The sequence below is a fragment of the Pygocentrus nattereri genome, chromosome 7, assembly GCF_015220715.1.
Source record: "Pygocentrus nattereri isolate fPygNat1 chromosome 7, fPygNat1.pri, whole genome shotgun sequence".
Taxonomy (NCBI): Eukaryota; Metazoa; Chordata; class Actinopteri; order Characiformes; family Serrasalmidae; genus Pygocentrus; species Pygocentrus nattereri.
In genome coordinates, this window is record NC_051217.1 from 12,358,589 (window position 1) to 12,383,701 (window position 25,113).

Consider the following 25,113-nt stretch of genomic DNA (forward strand, 5'->3'; position numbering starts at 1 on the left):
TAGTATCACAGAGCAATTTAACATTTACTTATTTCTACTGTTACAAGTGCAGCAAAATGTAAACTATGCAAGCATTTAGGCAGAGTAGCCCAGCACCTCCTAAGCATTCTACTCTACCAGAGCATAATTAACACGTCATCATATATCAGTTTGAAAAATGTAAACATTTGTCCAAAGTCAATGTTTTGAAGCAAACATCTGCCAATATTAACGTTTCCGATATCATTGTGCTTTCCCATAAAATAGTGTCATCTCATGTAAGCTTCATTTTGGTGTCATTTTAAGAAAGGAAAATAAAACAGTCCAGTCAAAACAAAATATGTCAGGTTGGTAAGACATTCTTGTATTATAGAATACCAGTACTTAGAAAGCACAGGTTACCTAAATGTATTAAAATAAATATACATCTTGTCTGTATCTCTTTCAGGAGAAGGAAAACAATGTTTTTAATTTTAAATTGTATAATAATAAATAATATATTGCTATTACTTTAACAAGATTTTATTCATACTTTCGCACCATCTGTCTTGATCCATTTATCATGACATTTTCACAATGTAAAAACCCGCTGATATATTAAAATAAACACACACACACACACACACACACACACACATTATATATATATACACACACACACATACACACATATATTTATATATATATGCATATCACTGTTGTCAGAAGAAAACCTCATATCTCCAAAATGAGAACCTTTCAGAGGAGGAAAAAACAACAACAAAAAAGTCACACTTTACTTTTAATGTAAGTCAGTGAAATCAGACAGTGGGTCAGTCTCCTGGGATAGACAGGCAGTGTGTGCTGTCCAGAAAACAGCGCTGCAAAGCAATAGGACACAGAGCACTGAAAGTGCTGGCATTCCTGCTGAATTGGCTGTAATTGATACATGAGACTTTAATGGTTTCTGCCACACACACACACACACCTCTGGCTGCTGTAAGGTCTCTGAACTTCCACGCAGTGAATGGGCCAGAGAAAGACCCCCATAAATGCACAAAACACAAACACACACTGCAAATAAACATACAAAACACAAACATACACTGCACGTAAACGCATCCTGCCAAAAGCTTTGTGAACTCAGCTGTGTGTTTTGCGAACTAGAGGGCGATAAGACAGCGTATGGGTGAGTGTGTCATAGTGTGTGTGTGTGTGTGTGTGTGTGTGTGTGTGTGTGTGTGTGTGCGCGTGTGTGTGCGTGCCTCTTATCTCCGACTCCAGTGTTGCTTGCGCTACGTTTGTTTAGCCACTGCTTATCAGCTCCAGAGGGATTAGACCGAGCAACTGTCAAACACTGTTGTTGCCTTTCTTAATGCCCTCATTCAGGCCCTGGCCTGTGTTTGCTGGTGCTGCTGCTGCAGTATAAAGCTCAGTGAGGAGCGCTGGAGCACTCCATCTCCACACGCCCACCTCAGCCCACTCAGTCCAGCCATTCACACCCACAGTAAGGAAACATCTTTCCCCAAGGCCCTACAGAACCCCAGAAACAAACAGACCTGAAACGCTGCAACAGCAAAAAAACACAAGTTACTTGTCAACGCTGCACTGTACTGGCCTCTGAACAAACCGTACCAGCACCAAACAAACCACAATGCATGAACTCATCTGTAAATTTCTAATTTCTATAGTTAATGTATTTGACTATTTTTCAAAATCAATTATTTTTTCTCTCACTTTGCTCCATCACAGCATCACCATCATTCACAACTCTTCCTTCATTTAAGGTGCCATAGATTTGTTTATATATTCCAATATTCCAATAAAAATTTCCATTTTTATTAGAGCTGAAACTAACATTTATGTTATAATCAATTAATCTATCAACTATTGGTAGATTACTTGACTAATCTAACCGTTATGATTTCTATGGTTTCCACTGCATCGCATTCATCTTCATTCATCAGTGCAGAAAGCAATTTCTTCTTTTATACTGCAACAAAACAAAAGAAGCCACACTGCCCTCAACACTTCCAGAAGTTAATTGCAATTTGTCAAAATGACAAAAATCATAAAAATATTACAGTGCAGTATGGTGCACTTCTGTTTCAGCATCAGCTTTAACTATAATCAGCTTTGTCAACTAATCGTTGCTGCCTTAATTCAAATGTGGTGCTGCGTCATCAGTCATGTCTTATATTTTGTCACGTTCCACTGATCACCAACATAACAAGGGGAATCTGGTGGCCGTTGAAAGGTCCTGTTTCCAGGTCCTGGCCGCTGAATGCTCCTGCATGTTCAGGCCTATCTGGTGTCAGGGATAAGATCAGCACAGCCTGGCTGAGGCCCTTCACTGTGGCTGTTTACCATTCCACCCAGCAATTTGCATATTCCACCCATCTCCATATTTGACTGTCGAGGGTAGGCAAATCAGAGCCGCTCTCCAGCGCGGCCTTTCTGCGTAAAATTGAGATCAAACGATGAGTAACTGACAACTCTGCGAGCATGTGTGTTGCTCTGTATGACTGTCACCGGACTGGCAGCGGAAGAGCTCCTTCAGCCTGTCTTTCCTGTTTGTACCCACATACACTACATGGTTGACACTACTGTGCATCTGGAGGAGCCTGCTGATGCAGAGTATCAACAAAACACCAACCCCCAGAGGGCACTACCACACACACACACAAAGATATATATATACACTCAAAAAGCAGGATAAAAATTGGGGGGAGGGAAATCTGTCTGTCTATGTGAGTGTTGGGGGGGGACTGGTTTCCAACAGCATTTCTCTTTTCATTTGTCCATGTACTACTGTGAACAGTCTGGACGGGTGGAGTTGTTATGGTCAGTTCTAAGCAAGCGTAGTAGCTGAGTTTCGTGAGAAAGTTCAAAAGCAGAAATGAGGAAGTTTGGTGCTGAAAAAGATACTAGTCAATCCAGTGCTGACTAATAAGAGAACAATGCTTGAGGTGGGAGTTTCAAGGAAGAGATATTGCCTTATTATGCTTCACAACACTGGTATTAGGAAGCGAAGGAAGTATTAGTAATTGATATATCCATTCTCCACCCACAAGTGTAGCACAAAATAGAAAAACTCCAAATTAAAAACTGCACCACAGAAATCAGTTTTTGCCAAATTAAGGACATTTAGAGTGTGTTACCAACTTCAAACCACATTTTAGCATGCAAGTGACAGGTCAGCGTGACAAGGATAAGTGCTAATGTTAGCATGGTGTCAAATCCCTTGTTGTTTCCACTCTGACTAGTTTTGATTAACTACAACATAGACCAACTCAGTGGTGTAGCATTTTAAACCAGAAAAACAAATCTAAACCTCAACCTAAATTTATTAAATTGAATGGAATTCTTGTCACCATTCTGTAAAGGTGGTCCAACTTCAGGACAGTTGATATCATCTATGGGTATAGAATGAATAGGTTAATTTCAGGCCCATCTCCTTCTCTGGGCAAGACAGAAGAGTTAAAGAAAGAGGGAGAGAGGTGAAAACAGACAGAGAGAAAGAGAGAGAGGAGGTGGGGTGATGGGCAGTACGTCCTAGATGTACTAAAAGGCTTTGCTCTCTATAACAGCCATTTTCAGACAGGTGGTTTACGAAGAATTTACACAGCTGCCCTGCCACTTCCTGTTTATCTCTGCTGCAAACAAGCATCAGTCAACAGGCAGGACAACTATGATACAGGCACCTCAACACAATGGCTGTCCAAAGCAAAAGCATCTGAGAAGCATCACAGAATCTGTCACAGCCATGTCTTCAGAAAAAAGGAAAAAAAAAAAAAGCCTGGAGTGAAAACACCCACCTGACACCGATATCTGACTGTGGTGTAAGTGATCGATTCACCAGCAGACCACACTTTTCTCGCTAGAGGCCACTTTGAGACTGGCTCACTGAGGCCCAAACTGCTGCTCTTGACACTTTCACAGAGGCCACCACAGAGAGAGAGGAAGTCATTGCTTTTAATGTTAGTCAAATACAGTCTCAGCGAAGGCAAATGTGCCATTTGAACACATGCAAACTCCTGGGGCGTGCTAGAGCCAGCTCTAATGGGAGGCTTTTCAAGCATTTGGTTGTGATAAGAACATGCAAAACTGGGTCACCTTTTTCTTTAGGCAGCAAACGTAAACACCAGAGATTACAGACGCAGGCTTAATTACTCTTAGAAAATCCACAGCTGCCTTTTCCAGCTGACAAACTGTCACCACATCAAGGCCGACTCAGGCGTGCAACAGTGGCGAGGGCCAGCCTTGTGACAAAGCCAAACAATGAATATTTATGCTTTTCTCAAAGATGTGGGCTGTGGAGATTACAAAAAAAGAAAAAAAAATTATACACCCTCTAAAGCCTGAAATTAAATTGTGTGAAAATTGGATGGATTCAAGGATGGTGACTCAAACCAATTAGCCTATGTATTGTTTTATTATTTTTTTTATGTTAGCTTCAGTTAGTTACTGCCAATATTAGTCAGTGAGGCCCACTGGATTGGATATGAGAAGTACTGAACATCAACATATCACTAAACAGGCTGACAAAATAAGAAAAACCTATCCGTTTATGGAATCCATTCATTCCCAGTCAGGTAAACTCTTGCACCAAATGGATGATAGTTTCTGTGCCATGCCTTGGGCAATGATCAGGACAATATTTATTGTTAATATTTGTTACATTATGTCACAACTTGCCTTTCTCAGTATACTGTTGATATAAAGAATACTGCCTAACTACATGTTCCATTATAAAGAGAGCATAATTAGGCCTGTTTAACTGGCACAAATAGGGCTTTTTCAATCTATCAAACTTCAGAAAAAAAATTTAATATTTATGAAATGTTAATAACAAACCCAAAAATAATGAGGATAAAGATGACACTGTGAAATGTCATTAACTATTGCGATACACTTCTGTCATATCGCCCACCCTTTCTCTAATTCCTCTCATGGCTTATGGGGGCTTAACTCTTAGACACTTCTGGGTTACAACAAGCAGACTTGAGTCACGGGCTCCTTCACATCCCAACAGAGAGAGCGAAGCTGACCGCTGGCCCGGTGCCTCTCTTGTATTTACTCGGCTTAACTGTTTACAAAAGACCAACAGAGGGCAGCGAGTTTACCCCGGTGAGCATGAGCAGCTGGATGAGGAAAGACTTCCCAGAGGTGAGCCCTATAACACGAGCTGACAACGATCAGTAATAACACCACAGTAAATGACAAGCATACTAAAAGTGGCTGAACGAGTCATGAGAAAACCAATGTCTCACACGTCAGAGATGTGGAGAGGGGGTTTTGAACAGCCCTGGTAACCGACACAGAGTAGGAAAGGGAAATAAACTGATTAGGCGGCGGTGTGCTAGCCAGCTAGGCTACTTCGAGCGTTATCAGAAGTAAGTAATGTTATCTGTTAGCCTGCATGCTGTTATTATTAGTCGACTCGGCTGCATGGTTTAACCAGATAGATGGGTTCACTTTGTTCAGCTTGTTCTACGGCATGAAATAACTTCTCCTGAATGCCAAAAGAGACGATTACAGCGATTACAGAGCTGAGACTGCAGTTTCCAAACAAGGTAGACTTCGTGTAAGGCTGCTGTAAGCTAACTGACTGGAACTGGCACAGTGAGCTCATATAAATGTGACATAAATGGCACGAAACCGAGAACCAAGAACGACCGGCACCAACGGGGGTGTTTTCCGTATTTTCTGCTTCAGTCACGCCAACATCACAGTGACAATACTTTCTAAGCAAATGAGCTCACAACAGGCAACATTTCGAACAGGAAACACGCCACATTAGCTATAATTTATCACATATTCACTACTTACATACTTAACGGTCACAGAGTCGGTTGTGACGGTTACGCTTAAAAAAAACGCACGCGCAGCGCGCTTGAGCACACGGCTTTCGCCGACTTGGCCGATTCTTTTCCTCTCTCTAACACGAGCACATCGTTTCTGTCTGTCTTCGAATCGATTTTCTCTCTCAAATCTCTCAAAAGCCATTCAAGTAAAAAACTCACCGCCAAACGAAGTGATAATCCTTGCTTTCTCTCTTATAAATCCCTGTGAAGGCAGATACGGAGCTCCATCGTACCTCTCGCGGCTTCGTGTCCGTAAGCTTCGACTTTGTTGACACGGGAGAAGGAGCTCCTTCGAGTCGACGCCGGCTGGCTGTCCCGCTCAGAGGAGGAGCTTCCTGCCCCCGAGGCGGGGTAGGAGGGAAGGGGAGGGGGGCAAAAGCACCTGCTCGAGCGTCCCGCCCCCGGAGGGCTGGACAGCACATTGTTACTGAGCCACGACGAGGCACGAGGAGCAGAGCTTTAGATTCCTAGGATGACCATGACTAGGCTACACATGGCTTGTTAGGCTTTGTCAGAAAAAAAAAAAACCTAATGCAATAAATGGAAAACGATCTAGCCCTGCACAGCATGGTGACCTACAGGCTACATTTCATGGAAAATGTATTTTCTTCACTTTGAGGAAAAAAAAAAAAAAATATATATATATATATATATATATATATATATAAATAAATATATATATATATATATATATACATATATATAAGTTCAGTGTAGTTTGTACACATTCATTCTCCAGGCCATATATTCAATGTAAACTAATTTATGGAAAACAAAATGTGTGATGAGTATTTTAGTCCTCAGTGAATTACAGACCAGTCAGAAAGAATTGTCTCATATTTCAACTCAGTTCACTATTATAGATATATTATAGAATAAAAAAAGTTTTTTAAAAAATGGTAATGTAAAAGTTAATTATGTCTGTTTGTGCCACATAAAAACACAAGATAAATTTATAATTTGGCTGTGTTAAATGCCTGACTGAAAATGTGATACCAACAGTCAACAATAGCTCATATACCGGGAACATGAAGCCACACAAATGTGGATTGTAGAAATGCAAATAGACAGGGAGCAGTGTTACAACAGCAGCAGAGCACCCTGAAAGGACATTCCCTGAATTAGCCACTAGGGGCCAGCCATCTACCAAAAGCAGGCCACTGCTCCACACAGCCTGGGCTGCTCTAGCACTCACTCCCTATCAATGACTTTATTGTGGACAAGCAGTCAATAGGCCAGTGTTTGTTAACATGGACATCACAAAGAGTAAATCACTCCCCTGGGACACAAACTGCATGCAAGGCGCCTGGCTTCTGGCACAAGTGCAATGGATCCCTGTGTTCTGTGTGACTGAAACTGTCTATGCTCATTCTTTAATATTCAAATCGGAGGAAATTCATTCTGAACAATTAGATGGTGAAAAAATTAAAGGTCAGGAGGGCAGGAAAACACACTTTGATGGCTCAGCTGAACTGAAATGAGAAGCTGATGAGATGCTCTTTATACCCAGAGTAGCCATGGCACAAGAATACAAAATACAGGCATGCTGTGCTATGGCAAGTATGGATTTCTGCTCAAATAACATTGTATTGGAGTGTCATGAATAAGTAAGTAAACCAATAAATAAACATATTTATTAATTGGCATGGTGCCTCAATTTATTGAGCAGCACTGGTGTTCTATGTTTAACTCTTATCTGCTCTGCAGAGTAAAACAAGGGAGTGTCCTGTTATCTACAGCCTGCTTTCAAATAGAAAACCAGAATGTCAGTTTAGACTTCCAGGAACAAGGGCTGTAGCCTCTTTTAACGCTGTACCTGAACTCTGATAGAGAAAAATGCTTTTAGTCTGCTAATGGTCTAATGGTTCCCCCTCTGAACCTCTGACATTTCTCTTCTGCCCACATCAGTGACATTTCTGAGCACCCTTCTTTACCAGTTCCTCGCCTAGTCAGTTTCTAGGAATCTTTGTTGTAGATTAAACTGCTATTTTAATAGCTAATGTGAGCAATTTAAAGCTATTGTAATAGTTAATTGGTTAATCCACTAAAATACAAAATTATTAATTTATTAAGCTTAAGACTTTTCCAGTGACTGCTATATTATGAAACTAACTACTTTTCATAACTACTATGAAACTAATCTATAAATTATGTAATGAGAATGAGGAAGTGAACTGTGTGCCATCATACAGACTCTTTGAGTTTAAATACATACACAGCCATGTAAAACAAAAGGAGAGACAAGCAGCATTTATCACATATTTTTCTTCTTATTCAAACATGGTCTTGAAGGCCTAAAGCTGTGAGACGCCCAGTCGGAGTGATAAACTGTAGATAACCTCTCTGCAGGGCTGCTATCAGATGAGTTCGGAAGATGCCGGTTTAATTGCTTTGTATGTGTGACGGTGCGGAGGATGGGCCTCCCTGGCGGGACAGACTGTTTTGGGGGGATTATGAGTAGAAAATCAGGACTTGGAGAAATATGTTTTGCTGTCGCACACTTCCGAGACGTTTGTTGTCTCTGCGGCAACCTGACCCTTACTTTTCAGGGATTTTGGCAGGGGAAGGGGTGAAGGAAACGTCTGAGGAACCCCTCCTCTTGTCAAAACATCAGAACCGCATCCCTGGTGGTAGCTCGCATGTGTGTGTGTGTGTGGGATGTCAGGTTACTCATCCATCTGAAAAGCTAGTGCTCAACTTTCAGTGACCCCAAAGGAGAGCAGGTAGAGTTGACTACATTATCCTGACAAATGTACAAACACTGTGTGTATGTGTGTGTGTGTGTGCAAGTATGTGTCATTATGGCTTTAATCTTGCTGTCTGCAAGCTTTTCTTTTTAAGGCTTTAAGGATAACCCTCCATCTCTCACATGGAATTTCCTACTATATCAAGAGGTAAAATTACCCCAGTATTCAGAGTAAAATATCCCATAACATAACAAAATCTTCCAACCCCATAACAGTAACTTCATAGAAGGAGGAAAGAAATGTATGGGGGTCATTTTTTTCACAATGTAAAAGGAAGCAGGCCTTTTTTAATTTGAGTAACCCCTCTCTCAAAAAAAACAAAAAACAAGGACGTAGAAGTTTTTGCTTATACAGCATTGATATAAACCTGACAATCAGATAAAGACCTTATTCACACTTGGTATTAACATCTGTCTCAAGTGATCTGATCACAAGTGGACAGCAAGACATATAGTCGTTTACACCTGACATTTCAATATGTCTCAAATATGTCTCCAGTGACCGCTTATGATCGGATTTCATGACTGGAGGAAGAGTGCCAGCAGGGGCGTCACTTAACTTAATGGGGCACATGTCCCAAGAGAATGTTACAGTGCCTCACTAAAATCAAAAAAGGCAATACATATGCTATAAAATGTCTCATTTTAACCACAATTATAGGGCTAAACTACACAACTTTATGACTAGGGCTGCAACTAAATGTGGTGAATGAATTGTTTCATTACGGCTCTGATTAATCGAGTAATCATGAATAGAAAAGGTGCAGCTATATTAGTGACTCATGAACAGTCAGTCCACAGTTTTGTAACACCATTCCAACGTTATTGATATTGTCGATTAGTTGTTGCAGGCCTAATTACTACAGACACTACATTGCCTAAAGTACCCCAACATCTTTCCTTTGAACGATATCAGTTTGTTTCCATGAAATCAGACTGTGAGGCAATATGGAGCAAACCAGAGTACTGCTGATGCTTCTGTTAGGGCAGGGCTTCACAATCCCCGACCTGGCCACCCCAAACTCTGCACATTATTGATTTTGACTCTAGTAGCGCCCCTGTGTGCCACGCACAGTTACTATATCAGTCTCTTTGCTGCATTTATTATCAGACAAAAAGCTGCTGTACATTTACAGGTTTCTACAATTTTAGACTGCATATATTGGTAATGCAAATGGTAGGGGAGAGAAAAAACAAAGCTGTTTTGTCTTTGTTGAGGACACATCGGGGTGCTTTAGCATTCTCACTACAATACAGCCACATGTGTTCCTGGCCACCTTTGAAGACTGAGCAACTGGCTCACAACGTGTCTCTCTGACATATTGAAACACTGTCCACTTATGATCAGATCACCTAAACGTATGATAACATCAGGTGTCAATGGGGCCTATAACACACAAATCCATTTAAGTGTTTTTGTGTTGGGGTACCTCTTGTAATTTACATAGCTTGCTGGAGCAAAGTTGTATGTTTCACAATTTTATTAAAAATTTATGCTTTGGCGGTTTCCTGCAAAGATGCTAAAAAAAAAAACAAAAAAAAAACACATTTACATTTTTTTATTCCATGGTGTACAACATGTGGTAGAGTGCAATTACTAGACTCTGTGGAAAGCTGCAGGTGCCGTGCAAGTCTGCATGCCTATGGGACATTCATACCCCCTTTCGTTCATCGTCTAATTTGCCTCTCTCACCCCCCACCCCCCTCACTCTCCCAAACTGCTCTGCGCTGGCCTTGGGCGTGCTTCTCTTAATTCAATAAAGGGGCTTAAGCTTATGATGAGCTTTTGAAGGATCTCACTGCTGTTAAATTCATTACAATATATCACCCACAGGAGACAGGACCTTGTGGGCATGGAGTGGGCTGTGAATAAATGAATGCATTAATGAATAAATCAAAAACAAAGAGAGATTCTCTGCCTCTGATCCCACCTTGCTGTCCGTGTAGAGGGCTCCAGGAGCCTCTTAACCTCTCCGTTAGATGTCCACCATAACAAAGGTGACAATTTCCTTCATGCATATGTATTAAAGAACTATTATGATCATAATATAATTGTTATACTCAGATCTATAAATAAGTAATAAAGATTTGTGGGTACACATTCACAGATGTGTGTAGAGGTATATGTAGGTACATTTATATTGATCTAACTGCCCTAATCTTGAAACACAGAATGGGTGCATGGAGACAGGGGTTGGCAGGCATAGCAAAAGTGTGTGAAATATAGTTTGCATTTTTTTTGGCCAATAATTGAGTGCATACTAATTGATCATATCTCTGCAACTGTCTCAGGTCTGACACAAATAACTATGTATATGGGCACACAGAGATCAGATATTCGAATGTGTGACAAAGGCATGTGCAATTATAATCTGTCATGATCAACCATTCTGTAATGATTTCAGCCTTCATTCACATAACAACTTATACAAATGCAAGCTATGCATTTTTAGGCATAGCAAACTATGTTCAGCCTAAGAACTATATTTTGAGAATTTTAAAAATGGTTGAATATTATTCTAATCAATTATAATGTACAGTATCATATCTCTATTAGATTGTAACCACTCTAGTCCTATCACACATAGTTTGCTTGAATGCATGGAGACAGAGTATCAGTACACAATGTAAAAGCATGTGGAAAAGAGTCCATGAAGTTTATTCTGACCAAAATTAATAACATGCATCACTGAATATTATTGTAATTATGTTTATGATAGATCTTATCTCTAGTCTGTAATGTATGGGTTCATGAAGATGGGCGATTGGTTGGTGTGGATTCCTGTGCCAGAAAGTAAAAAAGTATATTTCCACTTCAGAACCATAACCCCACCATCTCCATTGTTGCTTGTTTTATTAATTAATCCATTAATTGTAATTGATTATATCTCTATTATTCATTAGCTGTCCCAGTCCTGATGTATATATGGATGTACAGAGACGAGACATTGGTAGGCACAGCAAAAGCAATAGGGCCTCTTATGCTCCGCCTGCCTGCTTTGTCTTTGAGGATTAGAATGCCTCCTTCACCTTTTATTTTTTCAACTGCCCTCTATGCACTGAAAAGCTCACAGCTCAGACCACCTCCCTACTTCTCTCCTTTTGTACAGGCTACAAGTATCAGGCTTTTCAGGCTCGCTACAGAGAAAAGAGGGGGACAGAAAAGAGTCCCGACACTGAGAGGCCCCCCAAGCCTCTCTCCAGAGCTGTGGTCAAATATGAAATAGAAGTCAGAAGGGGCTGAACTGTACACTGTGTGTACAGGCCTGTGTGGAATAGAGAGTCCATTCTTAATTGAAACTGATAAGAGCACTTATTTTGGGTGGTGAGAGGGTTTGGGGGTAGCTTTGTTCACCAAGTGTGCTACTTCACCATCACACCAGCCAGCCAGTCCCCAGACTAGGTTAATCCTCTGAGGGCCTCAGAGACAGGGAAAGAAAAAAAGGGCCACGGTTCTCACAGGCCCCTGGAGGCTTCTGTTTCCTGCCTTGGGGTAGTGTAACTACATTAGCGCTGGGGTGGGAAAAATGAGCAATTAAGATGCAAAGGAAATGCAAAGCTGGAAGATGGTGAAAGGATAATGGGGCCCTCCACTGAGTGCTTCACGTGTTTGTGTGTACTTTGTAATAATGCTGTATAATGTTGTTATATCTAAAATCTCATAGCTCCATTTTTTTTTTTTCATTTTTTAACCATTTGAAAATCACAGCTGATGAATGTTTGATGACAATATAAATAGGCCAAAATAACTTTTCTTGCCTATGTGTATAGTATAAGCAATATACAATATAAGCAGTCTCTTAGAGCCCCCAGTGGGCCCCTTGAGTATGTAGTATTTATCTATTTATTTAATTTATATATATATATATATATATATATATATGTATGACAGTGAGACCTGGAGGGGTATGATTGGGAGGAATGGCCTCTCTGATATGAACCCGAGTGGTGTTCAGTTTTTGGACTTCTGTGCAAACCAGAGTTTGTCCATCACGAACACCATGTTTGAACACAAGGATGTCCATAAGTGCACATGGCACCAGGACACCCTAGGCCGCAGTTCAATTATTGATTTTGTAGTCGTGTCATCGGACTTGCGGCCATGTGTTTTGGACACTTGGGTAAAGAGAGGAGCTGAGCTGTCAACTGATCACCACCTGGTGGTGAGTTGGTTCAGGTGGTGGGGGAAGATGCCAGTCAGACCAGGCAAGCCCAAACGTATAGTGAGGGTTTGCTGGGAACGTCTGGCAGAAGAACCTGTCAGATTGATCTTCAACTCACACCTCCGTCAGAACTTTGACCAGATATTGGGGGAGGTGGGGGACATTGACTCAGAATGGGCCATGTTCCGTTCCGCCATTGCTGAAGCGGCTGACTGTAGCTGTGGCCGTAAGGTAGTTGGTGCCTGTTGGGGTGGTAATCCTCGAACCCGGTGGTGGACACCCCAGGTGAGAGATAGCGTCAAGCTGAAGAAGGAGTCCTACCGGGCATGGTTGGCCTGTGGGACACCAGAGGCAGCTGGCAGGTATCAACAGGCCAAACAATCTGCGGCTTCAGTCGTCGCCAAGGCAAAAACCCGTGTATGGGAGGAGTTTGGTGAGGCCTTGGAAAGTGAATTTAAGTCGGCTCCGAAAAGATTCTGGCAAACCGTCAGGCGACTCAGAAGGGGAAAGCAGTGTGCCACTAGCACTGTATATAGTGGAGATGGTGTGCTGCTGACTTCGACTGAAGACGTCATTGGGCGGTGGAAGGAATACTTTGAGGACCTTCTCAATCCCACCGACACGTTCTCCAGTGAGGAGGCAGAGTCTGGGGACATGGGAATAGGCTTGTCCATTACTGAGGCCGAAGTCGCTAAGGTAGTTAAGAAGCTCCTTGGTGGCAAGGCTCCAGGGGTGGATGAGATCCGCCCTGAGTTCCTCAAGGCTCTGGATGTTGTGGGGCTGTCTTGGCTGACAAGCCTTTTCAACATTGCGTGGACATCGGGGGCGGTGCCACTGGATTGGCAGACTGGGGTGGTGGTGCCTCTTTTTAAAAAAGGGGACCGGAGGGTGTGTTCCAACTACAGGGGAATCACACTCCTCAGCCTCCCCGGTAAGGTCTATGCAGGGGTACTGGAGAAGAGAGTCCGGCTTATAGTTGAACTTCGGATCCAGGAGGAGCAGTGCGGGTTCCGTTCTGGTCGTGGAACACTGGACCAACTCTTCACCCTCTCCTGGATTCTGGAGGGTTCATGGGAGTTTGCCCAACCAGTCCACATGTGCTTTGTGGATCTGGAGAAGGCATTCGACTGTGTCCCCCAGGGTATTCTGTGGGAGGTGCTTCGGGAGTACGGGGTACATGGCTCTTTGGTACGAGCCATTCAGGCCATGTACAAACAAAGCAGGAGTTTGGTTCGCATGGCCGGCAGTAAGTCAGACTCGATCCCAGTGAGAGTTGGACTCCGTCAGGGCTGCCCTTTGTCACCAATTCTATTCATAATTTTTATGGATAGAATTTCTAGGCGCAGTCAGGGGATGGAGGGTGTCTGGTTTGGTGACCTCAGGGTCAAATCGCTGCTGTTTGCAGATGATGTGGTCCAATTGGCGACATCAGTCCGCGAACTTCAGCTTTCGCTGGATCGGTTTGCAGCCGAGTGTGAAGCGGCCGGGATGAGAATCAGTACCTCCAAATCCGAGACCATGGTTCTCAGGCGGAAAAGGGTGGAGAGCCCTCTCTGGTTCGGGGATAGGCTCTTGCCTCAAGTGGAGGAGTTCAAGTATCTCGGGGTCTTGTTCACAAGTGATGGTACAAGGGAGCGGGAGACTGACAAGCGGATTGGTGCTGGGTCAGCAGTGATGCGGGCTCTTTACCAGTCTGTTGTGGTAAAGAAAGAGCTGAGTCATAAGGCAAGGCTCTCGATTTACCGGTCGATCTACGTTCCCACCCTCACCTATGGTCATGAGCTTTGGGTAATGACCGAAAGAATAAGATCGCAAATACAAGCGGCTGAAATGAGTTTCCTCCGCAGGGTGTCTGGACTCTCCCTTAGAGATAGGGTGAGAAGTTCGGTCATCCGGGAGGGACTCGGAGTAGAGCCGCTGCTTCTTCACATCGAGAGGAGTCAGCTGAGGTGGTTCGGGCATCTGGTTAGGATGCCTCCTGGACGCCTCCCTCGGGAGGTGTCACAGGCAAGTCCACCTGGGAGGAGACCTCGGGGAAGACCCAGGACACGCTGGTGTGACTATATCGCCCAGCTGGCCTGGGAGCGCCTCGGAATCCCCCTTGGAGAGCTAGTGGAAGTGGCTGGGGAAAGGGAGGTCTGGGCCTCATTGCTTAGGACGCTGCCCCTGTGACCCGAACCCCAGAGAAGCGGAAGATAATGGATGGATGGATGGATATATATATATATATATATATATATATATATATATATATATATATATATATATACACACATTTTCATGTTAGAAAGTAAACTGTACTGTAACATTTAAATGTTTTTCCTGATTAAACTTAATGTATTTATTCTTTTTTCATTCTTGCATGCAATATATGCCTGAGGTGAGTAGTGGGTCCCCTATAAATGACACTGCCATACACTGCCATCATATGGTTTTTTTCTTTTTATAGACATTTTTGTATAACCACAGTGATACATAATTTACTATTGTTCATGGTATTATATAAATGGATGGGTGACTTTTGTCTTCTAATATAAAAATCGAACGATTTTTTCATGCGCTAGTTGATTAATCAGAAGTGTATGAAACATAGTACCCAAGGGGACAATAAATTGCATGCTCTAAGTTTGCTTAGCAATCTGTTGTTAATGGTTTAGTGCTAGGAATTCACTTCAGGCTAATAATCTATTAGCCAGGCCACCTACAGTACTTGTTTTCGTTTAGATATATTAGCCTGTCAACATGGTTAAGCATCAAACATGCGCAAAGTAGATTTGGAGTGAAGGCGGGTGCCTGATTAATGGCTGCATGGAGAGAATGCGCAAACTCGCTATAGCCAAAAAAGCCTGCTGAAAGGAACAAATGATAAGAAAACTTGCCTGGGATGGTGTAATGACAGCTCCACATTCATTAGTGCAATGTGAATACAGGATTTTAAACAAATGTGCTGTTATTGACATACCCTTTTACATCCTCATGTGGTATTCTGTGTAAAGGGCAACTACAATTAAGAGATCATAACAAAAAGGGAATGCTAGTACCAGACTTCAAAGCCTCTGAGGGATTGGTAGGACTGAAGCCGGGTGTTTTAACAGAGAGCAAAGGTGCTTGTTTGTGTGCTTTTATCTTGTACAGGATTCTGTATGTGTGTGTGTGTGTGTGTGTGAGTGTGTGTGTGTGAAGGCAGATACAGACATTAGAGGATGAAGGCCTTGGTATCATTAACCTCCCTCTCTGACCCACTGCTCTGGCCCTGCTAATGCACAGCTGCTGGAGAGGTAGCCATTTCCCACTACACTACCCTACACTACACTACACCACACACTACATCAAAGATCTGCCGGCCCTGCTCGCCAGACACATACAGACAAACACACACACACACACACACACTCCTCACATTTCTGCAAATATTTTATTATATATTTTCATGGAACAACGCTATAGAAATGAAACTTGGATATAACTTAAAGTAGTCAGTGTACAGCTTGTATCGCAGAATAGATTTACTGTCCTCTGAAAATAACTCAACATACAGCCATTAATGTCTAAATAGCTGGCAAGACAAGTGAACCTCACAGTGAACATGTCTAAATTGTGTCAATATTTTGTGTGACCACAAGTATTATCTAGCACTGCCTTAACCTTCCTGGGCATGGAATTCACCAGTGCTGCACAAGTTGTTACTGGAATCCTATTCCACTCCTCCATGATGACATCACGGAGCTGTTGGATGTTAGACACCTTGTGCTCCTCCTCCTCCTTCCGCTTCAGGATGCCCCACAGGTGCTCAATTGGGATTAGGTCTGGAGACATACTTGGCCAGTCCGTAAGCTTAACCTTCAGCAAGACATCTTGGAGGTGTTTTTGGAGTCCTTATCGAGTTGGAAAACTGCTATGCGGCGCAGTTTCTGAAGGGAGGGGATCATGCTCTGCTTCAGATTGTCACAGTACATGTTGGAATTCATGTTTCCCGCAGCTCCCCAGTGCCGGCAGCACACATGCAGTTCCAGACCCTGATGCTACCACCACCATGCTTCACTGTAGGAAAGAGACCGTTTTCTTGGTACTGCTCACCCGGGTGTCACCGCACATGCTTGACACCATCTGAGCCAAACAAATTTTTCCCTGGTCTAATCAGATCACAGGACATGGTTCCAGTAATCCATATTCTTGGACTGCTTGTTTTCAGCAAACTGTTTGTGGGCTTTCTTGCGCGTCAACTTCAGAAGAGGTTTTCTTTCTGGGACGACGGCCATGCAGACCAAGTTGATGTACTGTGCGGCGTATGGTTTGAGCACTGACAGGCTGTCCTCCCACTTCTTCAACCTCTGCAGCAATGCTACCAACACTCTTGCGTCTATTTTTTTAAGCCAACTCTGGACATGATGCTGAACGCATGGACTCAAATTCTTTGGTCGATGGTATATATATATATATATATATATATATATATATATATATATATATATTATATAAACAGTTTATGTTTTATTTGTTCTTAGTAGAGGATGAGTACTTATTTTAAATTGGACACAATTTGTATGTTATGTTATATGAACAGATGACCAGGGTGGTCAAACCTTTGCACATGACTGTCATTATCTAAATGATATCAGTGGTGGTCCTATAGATGATCCCTTTTTAATTCTTTGCATTGTTGGGTGGGATAAAGAGGGGCTGATAAACTGCATAAAATGTGCACCTGATAGGCAAATTGAATCCGAACCACCACTGTCATACCTAGAGAATATCATACTGCAAAATCTAGAGAGAAGAGGCCATATTTCCTTATTCTACGCAACTTTATTAACACACAATAAGGAATCCACTACTGATAGGTTGGATGCGTGGAGATCTGACATTCAAGAGGAGATACAGGAGACAGACTGGGAAACTACATGTTTAAAAGCCCAAAAGCAATCAAGTAATACAAGAAACTCCTCCAATATAAGTGGCTGATGAGAACCTACATAACTCCAGTCAAACTGAATCGCTGGTCTCCTGATATTCTAGATAACTGTAGTAAATGTTTAGATGGAAAGGGTACTCTCTTTCACTGTGTATGGGAATGTCCAAAATTACAGCAGTACTGGAAATCAGTCGTGCAAACTTTGTCTAAGATTGTTGGAGTAAATGTACCTGTTGAGGCAAAAATATGTGTGTTGTGTATATATCCAGAGAACTCTGTTTTTAATTCCAAACAATTAAAATGGATGGACTTTGGACTCCTGCAGGCCAGGCTATTAATATCTTGGTACTGGAAGAAAATGGATGTACCCTCAAATCATATGTGGGTGAAGGAGATGGCATCCTGTATTGTACTGGAACGACTGACTTACATTGTCAGAGGAAAGGGGGTAAATTTTGAAGAAATATGGTCACCGTTGACTTTCTGAGACATTATGAAGGAAATTAATCTGGAAAATTATGCTAAGTGCTGAGTGTTTATTATTTTTTATTTATTTTTTTTTCATTAAAAATTTTTTTTTTTGGGGGTGGGGGTTATGTTGTTTAATGTAAATCTTATGTCAACTGTGCTATTATGACTTGCTTCTTTTGCAATATTAAAAATCAATAAAAAATGTGCACGTGTATGGTACATTTCTGGTAAAAAGGCTGACAAGTATGAGTATTTCATGTGGTCTTTCCCTTGTTTTGTATGTCTGTGGGTTAAGCAAAATGAACTTGACACTGTAACACTGAAAGCATACACACTCCAAAACCTCACTTTGACATGCTGCCTGACCCCTAAGGTCAACAGGTCAGGGCAAACGTTCAAAGAAAAGAGAAAAGAAGCTGCTCCTCGGTGATGGACAGCAACAAATGATTAATCACCTCTTAGTGAATCCTAGAGAGAGAGAGAGAGAGAGAGAGAGAGAGAGAGAGAGAGAGAGAGAGAGACCAATAAGATGCTGAGGAGGGAGGGCAGGGGAAAAAAGCCTGCACAGGGTAGGCCTGGTTTGAAGGGATTATGAGAGTGCTGCTCAGTAATCTGTGTAGTATTTACTGTACACGTCTCTGTAAATACCCTGCCGTACTGACACCATATGCTGTCTTTCAGAGAGAGAGAGAGAGAGAGAGAGGTGGAAGGCAGTGATAGACCCTGAGAGGACTAACAGCCCGTACAGGAGAAGATATTGAGGTTTGGATGGAAATTGTAATGTATAACAAAATAACCCCATTTTCTCCCTAATCTCTTCTTCATCCTGATCAGTAACTACAGAACATATTTTTGAAAGATGAGGCTAGTGGAAATTGGTCACGTAGTCTGTAGGCCAGTCGCTTAAGTTGCTATCAAGATGACAAAATACAGTTAACCTGCTCTAGTGCCTTCTGATTGAACACATTCAGTAAACTGAATCAAACTTAATTTATCTGCTCCCAGAGTCTTGTACTAGTTTGTAGTCTGTACTGTACTAATTGGGCCCAGAACTGAACCAATCAATCACAAAATCACATTTTTACTGGATTCATTGTGATACAGGTAGACAAAATAGGCCTATAAGTTATGTTAAGCAGTTCTATTTCTATGCAACTGAATAGGCAGAGAAATAAATAAATCAAGCTACATGCTAATAGGGCTATAGCATTTCAGGTTTAGATCCTTGCAGTTTCTCTGGGTACTTTATATCAGTTTGACTTCCACTGACTGCATATTTTATAAGCTGCTCTGGATAAGAATGTCTACTAAATGAAAAAATGCAAATCTTTTTTTATAGTGATAGCTTAGAGAAAGCTATTTGGCCCACATTCAAAAGATAAATAGATATCCCCAGGTATCCCCACCTCAATCCCTGGTCCATGATCCTGACCTCTGAAGAAGTCATGCACGGAAAAACGCTCACACAAACTGAGGGAGAAACTGCCTCTTGTCCCCTCCTCCCTGTACTGTGGGAAGGAGCGAGGAGAGAGGACTATTAACAGATGTAGCAGTAATAGCTGAGAGAGCGCAGGCTGAGCTAGAGCCACTGACCTGCCCATTAGCCTGCTCCCTTCTCCTAAGCCCTTTCATCGATCACACCGCCACACACCATTGATTTAGCAAACCAACCGAAAGCAAAGTACTTATAGCCTCTCACTCACTCCTGCTCCCTCCCTCCCCTCTTTCTCTGCTGTCTTTCTCTCTCTCTCTCTCTGTATGTCTACAAACCAAATACATACAAACAAATATAACATAACACTGTTACGTCACTAATTTGTATATATATGAATATGCATATCTGCAAAATAGTATGTTTATACACAACAGAAAAAAAATCACTATCAGTACTGTGTGAACATTTCATGATGAATGGACTTTGGAGAAATGGTCCAAAATTACTTTAAAGTGAGGTCTCCAAAACTTACTGAACTTGAATACAGTTTCTGGTCCTAGATTTTGTAATCACTCAGTAACGCACGAGGTGACTCATCAGTTACATCAGCAGTTCAATTAACTACCGGTGATTTAAAAATTCAGGACCAGAAATTGGATTCAAGGTCTGGATTTGAGGACCTCTTCACTTATGTGGTCAATCAGTTACATCATGACTTCAGTTAAGTACCAGTGATAACATCCATGTCCAGTCACTGGATTCATGGTCCAGATTTGACATACTCTGCATTATGTGGTCAATCCGTTACATCAACAGTTTAGTAATTTACCAGTGATCACCTAATCCAAGATCGGAAACGGGACTGAAGTTGAGATTTGGAGACCTGTCTTCAAAGTAATTTCTGTTCGTCAATTCATCACGAATCATTCACACAAACTGGAAAAAAATAGGATTGTGAGGTTTTAATATGACAGTAATGAAAATTACACACACACACACTCACAAACACACAGCCATGTACACACAAAACAAACAAAGACAAACACAGACACACTCACAAATGCTGAACACACTCTATCACTGCTGATGGAACACACACATTGAAATCATCTTGATCCTCATTCAAATGCATTCCGCCTCTTGTGAACTACTACACATATGGACATTCATTCAGCAGTGTGCTCTGAGGCTAATCACTACCTGTCATTAAGAAAGCTCTCAGATCACAGCCACTGTCTACTGAAACAAAGCTGGGCCACTCCTGCAGTAAAGAAGAACGCTTCAGCTGTTTTGATGGGGCCGGTTAGCACCATGCCAAAGCTCCATAGACAATAACTCAGAGTAATTAGCCTCCAGTGTTCTCACCTCGCACACTAATCGCCAAGATGGAATGTTCAACCTCAAAAACCGTCTGCTCCTGTCATTAGCAGCCCAACCGAGAGGATCCTAATGGATATTTTACTGTGTGAATGATGAGAACTCGGAGATAGACGGACACACAGAAAAAAAATGAGAGCAGTATGTGTCAGTATCAGCTTCAGAGGTGGGAGTATTTTCAGAACATTCCACTTTCAATAACTGAGTGAGTAATGTAACAGGGATATTTATCATGAATTTGCTTCAGTAAGTGGAGCAGTATTGATTTTTGAATGATGCAGCTAAAGAAACTCTGAATCTGAGCCTACATTTCCCACAAATCCAATAGGCTTCCTTCTTTGTCATTGTCAAACTCTGTTTTTCTTCTTCTTCTTCATATGCAATTTAGAGCATCATTGCTTGTGATGCTGTAAACAACTGACTTTGGATTCTATTGTAAGCTGTTAAAAAGTATCCAGACAGTCATTTTGTTTAGTTCAGATTCTGTCAAAATCACTGACACAAGTTCAATATAATGTCCATAGAAAAGTATTGCCAATAGATTGGGATGCTACGGTGCAGCCATGCAGAAACTTAAGATCACCGTGACCAATGCCACATGTCCGCTAGAGGGGTATAAAGCTCCTTAGCATTGGGTTGTGGAGCCATGCAACAGCATTCTCTGGAATGATGGACCATCCAATACCTTTGCAATGGGTTGGAGCTGCATCTGTGATCCAGAACTAATCATCCAATGTCAGTACCTGCTCCTGTGGCTGATTCAGCCTTCCAAAAGAGTAGAGGCTGTTACAGTAGCACTTCATTTCAAAAGAAGCTTTGGATAGGCAGGTGTCTACAAACTTGTATACAAATACTGTAGCATCAAATATGAAGATACAAGCTGCCCCACAGTTCAAAAGTGTGAGACTGGGAGGAATGCTTAAATGAAAAGCATTCAGGTGAAAGTAAAACAGCTTTGACCTTGAACCTTGACCTTAAAAAGGCTATCAATGGCAGTATAGTTCAGGGTCAATGCCTGCTTTTGTCCTGTTGCTCAGCAACCAAATGTAGCTCTTGTCAAACACACGTACACACACAGGCCTACACGCAGTTTCGCAGGGACTGTTTTGACATTAGTGAACGATCAAGATAAGAGGCAGTGAAATGCAATAGAGCACATTCTGGCAATTTTCAGTTCTCTTTGAGGAAAAAAAAAACAAGATAACCAGGAAATGAAGGCACTTGTAATCAGTGCCCATCTCTAGAGTGGTCTGAGAGTCATGACAGTGTCGTCGGTGGCCATCAGGACTTATGCATCACACACTCACTCCTCTTGTGTGCTTATCACACAGATACATAAAGTATGTACAGTCACTGGTAGTAACTTTACCAGAGAAGGAAAAAATATTAACTGTAAGATTAATGGAAACAAAAAAATCTAACCAGTTATATTGGTTGATTTGTTATGACATGTTAACACAATAAAAAGCTGACAACGCCAAATTAATGGGAAAAAAATGGAATTAAATTAAAATGGAATTAAATTTTTAAAAATGAAGATACAAAGATTTGGCCCAACAGCAATTATATATTAAAATGAATCTTTTATTATACTCTTTAAAAAGGTCCTAATTAGTTATGGCTTGGGTGTAGACTTCTTACATCCAAAAAATAACATTTGGTATAGAACTTTTACATTATGTGGGGGATATTACTCCTTTGCAAAAATTATTCCTTGATGAACCATGCACAGAAGGCTCTTTAGGGAACTGAAAGAGGTTCCACTCTAAATAATCATTGTAGCACCTTTATTTTGAAGAATGTAAAACAGCACCCTAGAACAGAAAAATAAAAGGGCAACTCATGAAACAGAGTGTGCCATTAACACCCTTAAAAAGGGTTCTTCTTAGGTTCTTGAGTAGAGGCAACAGTTGTATAAGAGACCATGACAACTGAAAGAACCAGTTGAAAATTCTTTGTATGGTTAAATGATTCTTCTCTGTGAAGAGATTACTGAAGGTATTATATAGAACCCTTTTACTAGGAATTTATAGTTATGTACAATGCATGTAAGTCTGTGAAGATTCTTTAGTTTATGTCTGTTAAAGAATTAATGCGTAAAGCACTTACCATGCTACGAACACAACCTGTGCGTGTATGAGGCGATGAACAACCTTCTCTCAGCCCCTCCATAAAGCCCACTAAGCCCAATCCCATCTTTCCCCTGATGCTCCATCCATCTTTCTTTTCTCCTCAACAATAGTGACATAGCGTATTGTGTGAGGAAATCCAGCACAAAGCAACAGCGAATATGACCAGGACACAACAGCATATACTGCTGCCGAGCACAGCAATCTAATCACTGACGGTTAAAAAAAAACTGAAATAAAAATAAAACAGTCAATAAAGCCTGACACATCTGCCAAACACAAATCCTTCAGCAGCACATTTTCATTTTCAATCTCTTCATCCGCTTCATATAAACATAATTGTTTTTACATCCCCACTTTCTTCGTTGTGGTCTGAGACTGCTGTCTGAAATGACGATGCACAGCAGAGAGAAAACAGTAGATACCGTCCTTTTAGAAATCACAAACACAAACTCCCCAGAACTTCTTTTTTTCAATTTAATGTATTCTTATTAGGCTTGACAATTTTAGGCTTAAAAATAAAGGTGCCACAAAGGGTTCTTTGCAGTATGCCATAGAGTAATCAATTTTGCTTCCTTAATGAATGGTTCTTTAAAATATTATTTCTGTAAACAATGTGTAAGTGTGAAGAATACAAACCTGAAAACGAACCTCCACATAAGAATACAAACCTCCACATAATGCAAAGGTAACTGATAAAGGACCTTAATTGACATGGACCCTTTACATTACAGTTCTTTTAGGTTTAACAAGGCTCTTTGCACATACCTCATTTATAAACATGCCATTTTAGGGAACATAATGTGGTTCTTCAATGCTTTACTCAAACAACTGCTTGTGGTACCTCAATTTGTAAGCAGGCCTCTCCTGCATCCTACATCAGCACTAATAAATCTGGGAAAACAAGGCAACACTTTTCTAAAAGTGGTGAAACTGTAACTGTACAGGAGAAAGGAAAGCAGTAACTATAAATATTACGCAGACACATAATAGATACTCCTGTACACCATAGTGCTGTGTTTGTACACTGTGTGTGTGTGTGTGTGTGTGGTGTAAAAACACTAATAGCAGGGTAAAAATGTCTCTGTTCCTCCTGCGCACTCCTTCACTCCTCCCCCAGAACAGATGGCAGGCCGGAGACAGAGAGTGGCCTTGGCCAATGCAATTATTTGTCTAATTATGACTTACCACTTAACTGCATAATCTTCAACAGAATAGTTAATCATTTAAATAAAGACGATTAGAGAGTTATGCAAATGGGAACAAAAGAATTCAAAGAGAAGATAGCCTATTTATGGGGGTATTTCCAGATGAGAGCCACACCCTGCCCACCGTCCTGCTGTCACTAGAGAGAAAAAGACTCCAAAAGAAACTGAGAAACGAGCTGCTTCTGATAAAAAAAGAAAGAGTTAAACAAAAATCAATCAGGAGGAAGAGCTTTAAGAAATCAAATGTTCAGGACCAAGAGAGAGAAGGAGAGAAAGAAAGAGAAAGGGGAGAAAGAAAGATAAATAGGGAGACAGAGAGCAAAAGAAAAAGGAGAAAGAAAGAGACAGAAAAAGTGAGACAGTGAGAGAACGAAAGAAACAGGAAAGAAAGTAAAAAGGAGAAAGACAGAGGGAGATAGGAAAGAAAAATAGATTGAGAGAGAAAGAGAGAAAAGAGAAAGAGAGAGGAGAGAGAGAGAGAGAGAATGAAGAGAAAAAAGAGAAAAGAGAGAGGGCAAAAAGAGAAAGAGAGAAAGAGAGAGGAGAAAGAGAGAGGGCAAAAAGGGTGAGGGAGAGAAAGTGAGAAAGAAGAGAAAAGAGAGTGAGAAAGAAAAAGGGAAAAAAATACAGCGAGAGAAAGAGGAGAAAGAGAGAGAAAAGAGAAAGAGCGAAAGACAGAAAGTGAAACAGAGGAGAAAGAAAGAGACTGAGAGAGAGAGAGAAAGAGAAAGATGAAAGAGAAAGATGGATGAAAAAAAGAAAACAACAGCCAGTGGACCAAAGTGGCCTCTTGGTTGATAAGCTCTTAATGTAGAAGGGCAGCACACACACACACACACACACACAC

At 41.4% G+C, this 25,113-nt stretch overlaps 1 protein-coding gene across 5 annotated transcripts in view; it reads right to left on the reverse strand.

Moving 5' to 3' along the window:
* The window catches only part of gse1 (Gse1 coiled-coil protein), a 290,232-nt gene that overhangs the window by 53,514 nt on the left and 211,605 nt on the right, over positions 1-25,113 (reverse strand). Inside the window, exon 1 of one of the 5 annotated variants that reach the window (XM_037539725.1) lies at positions 6,059-6,155. The exons of 3 other annotated variants lie outside the window; for them this stretch is intronic. The gene's annotated coding sequence lies outside the window, so the exon portion shown is untranslated. Of the gene's footprint in view, positions 1-5,984; positions 6,156-25,113 lie in introns of those variants that run through there. One more of the 5 variants, XM_037539724.1, reaches the window with a different exon arrangement.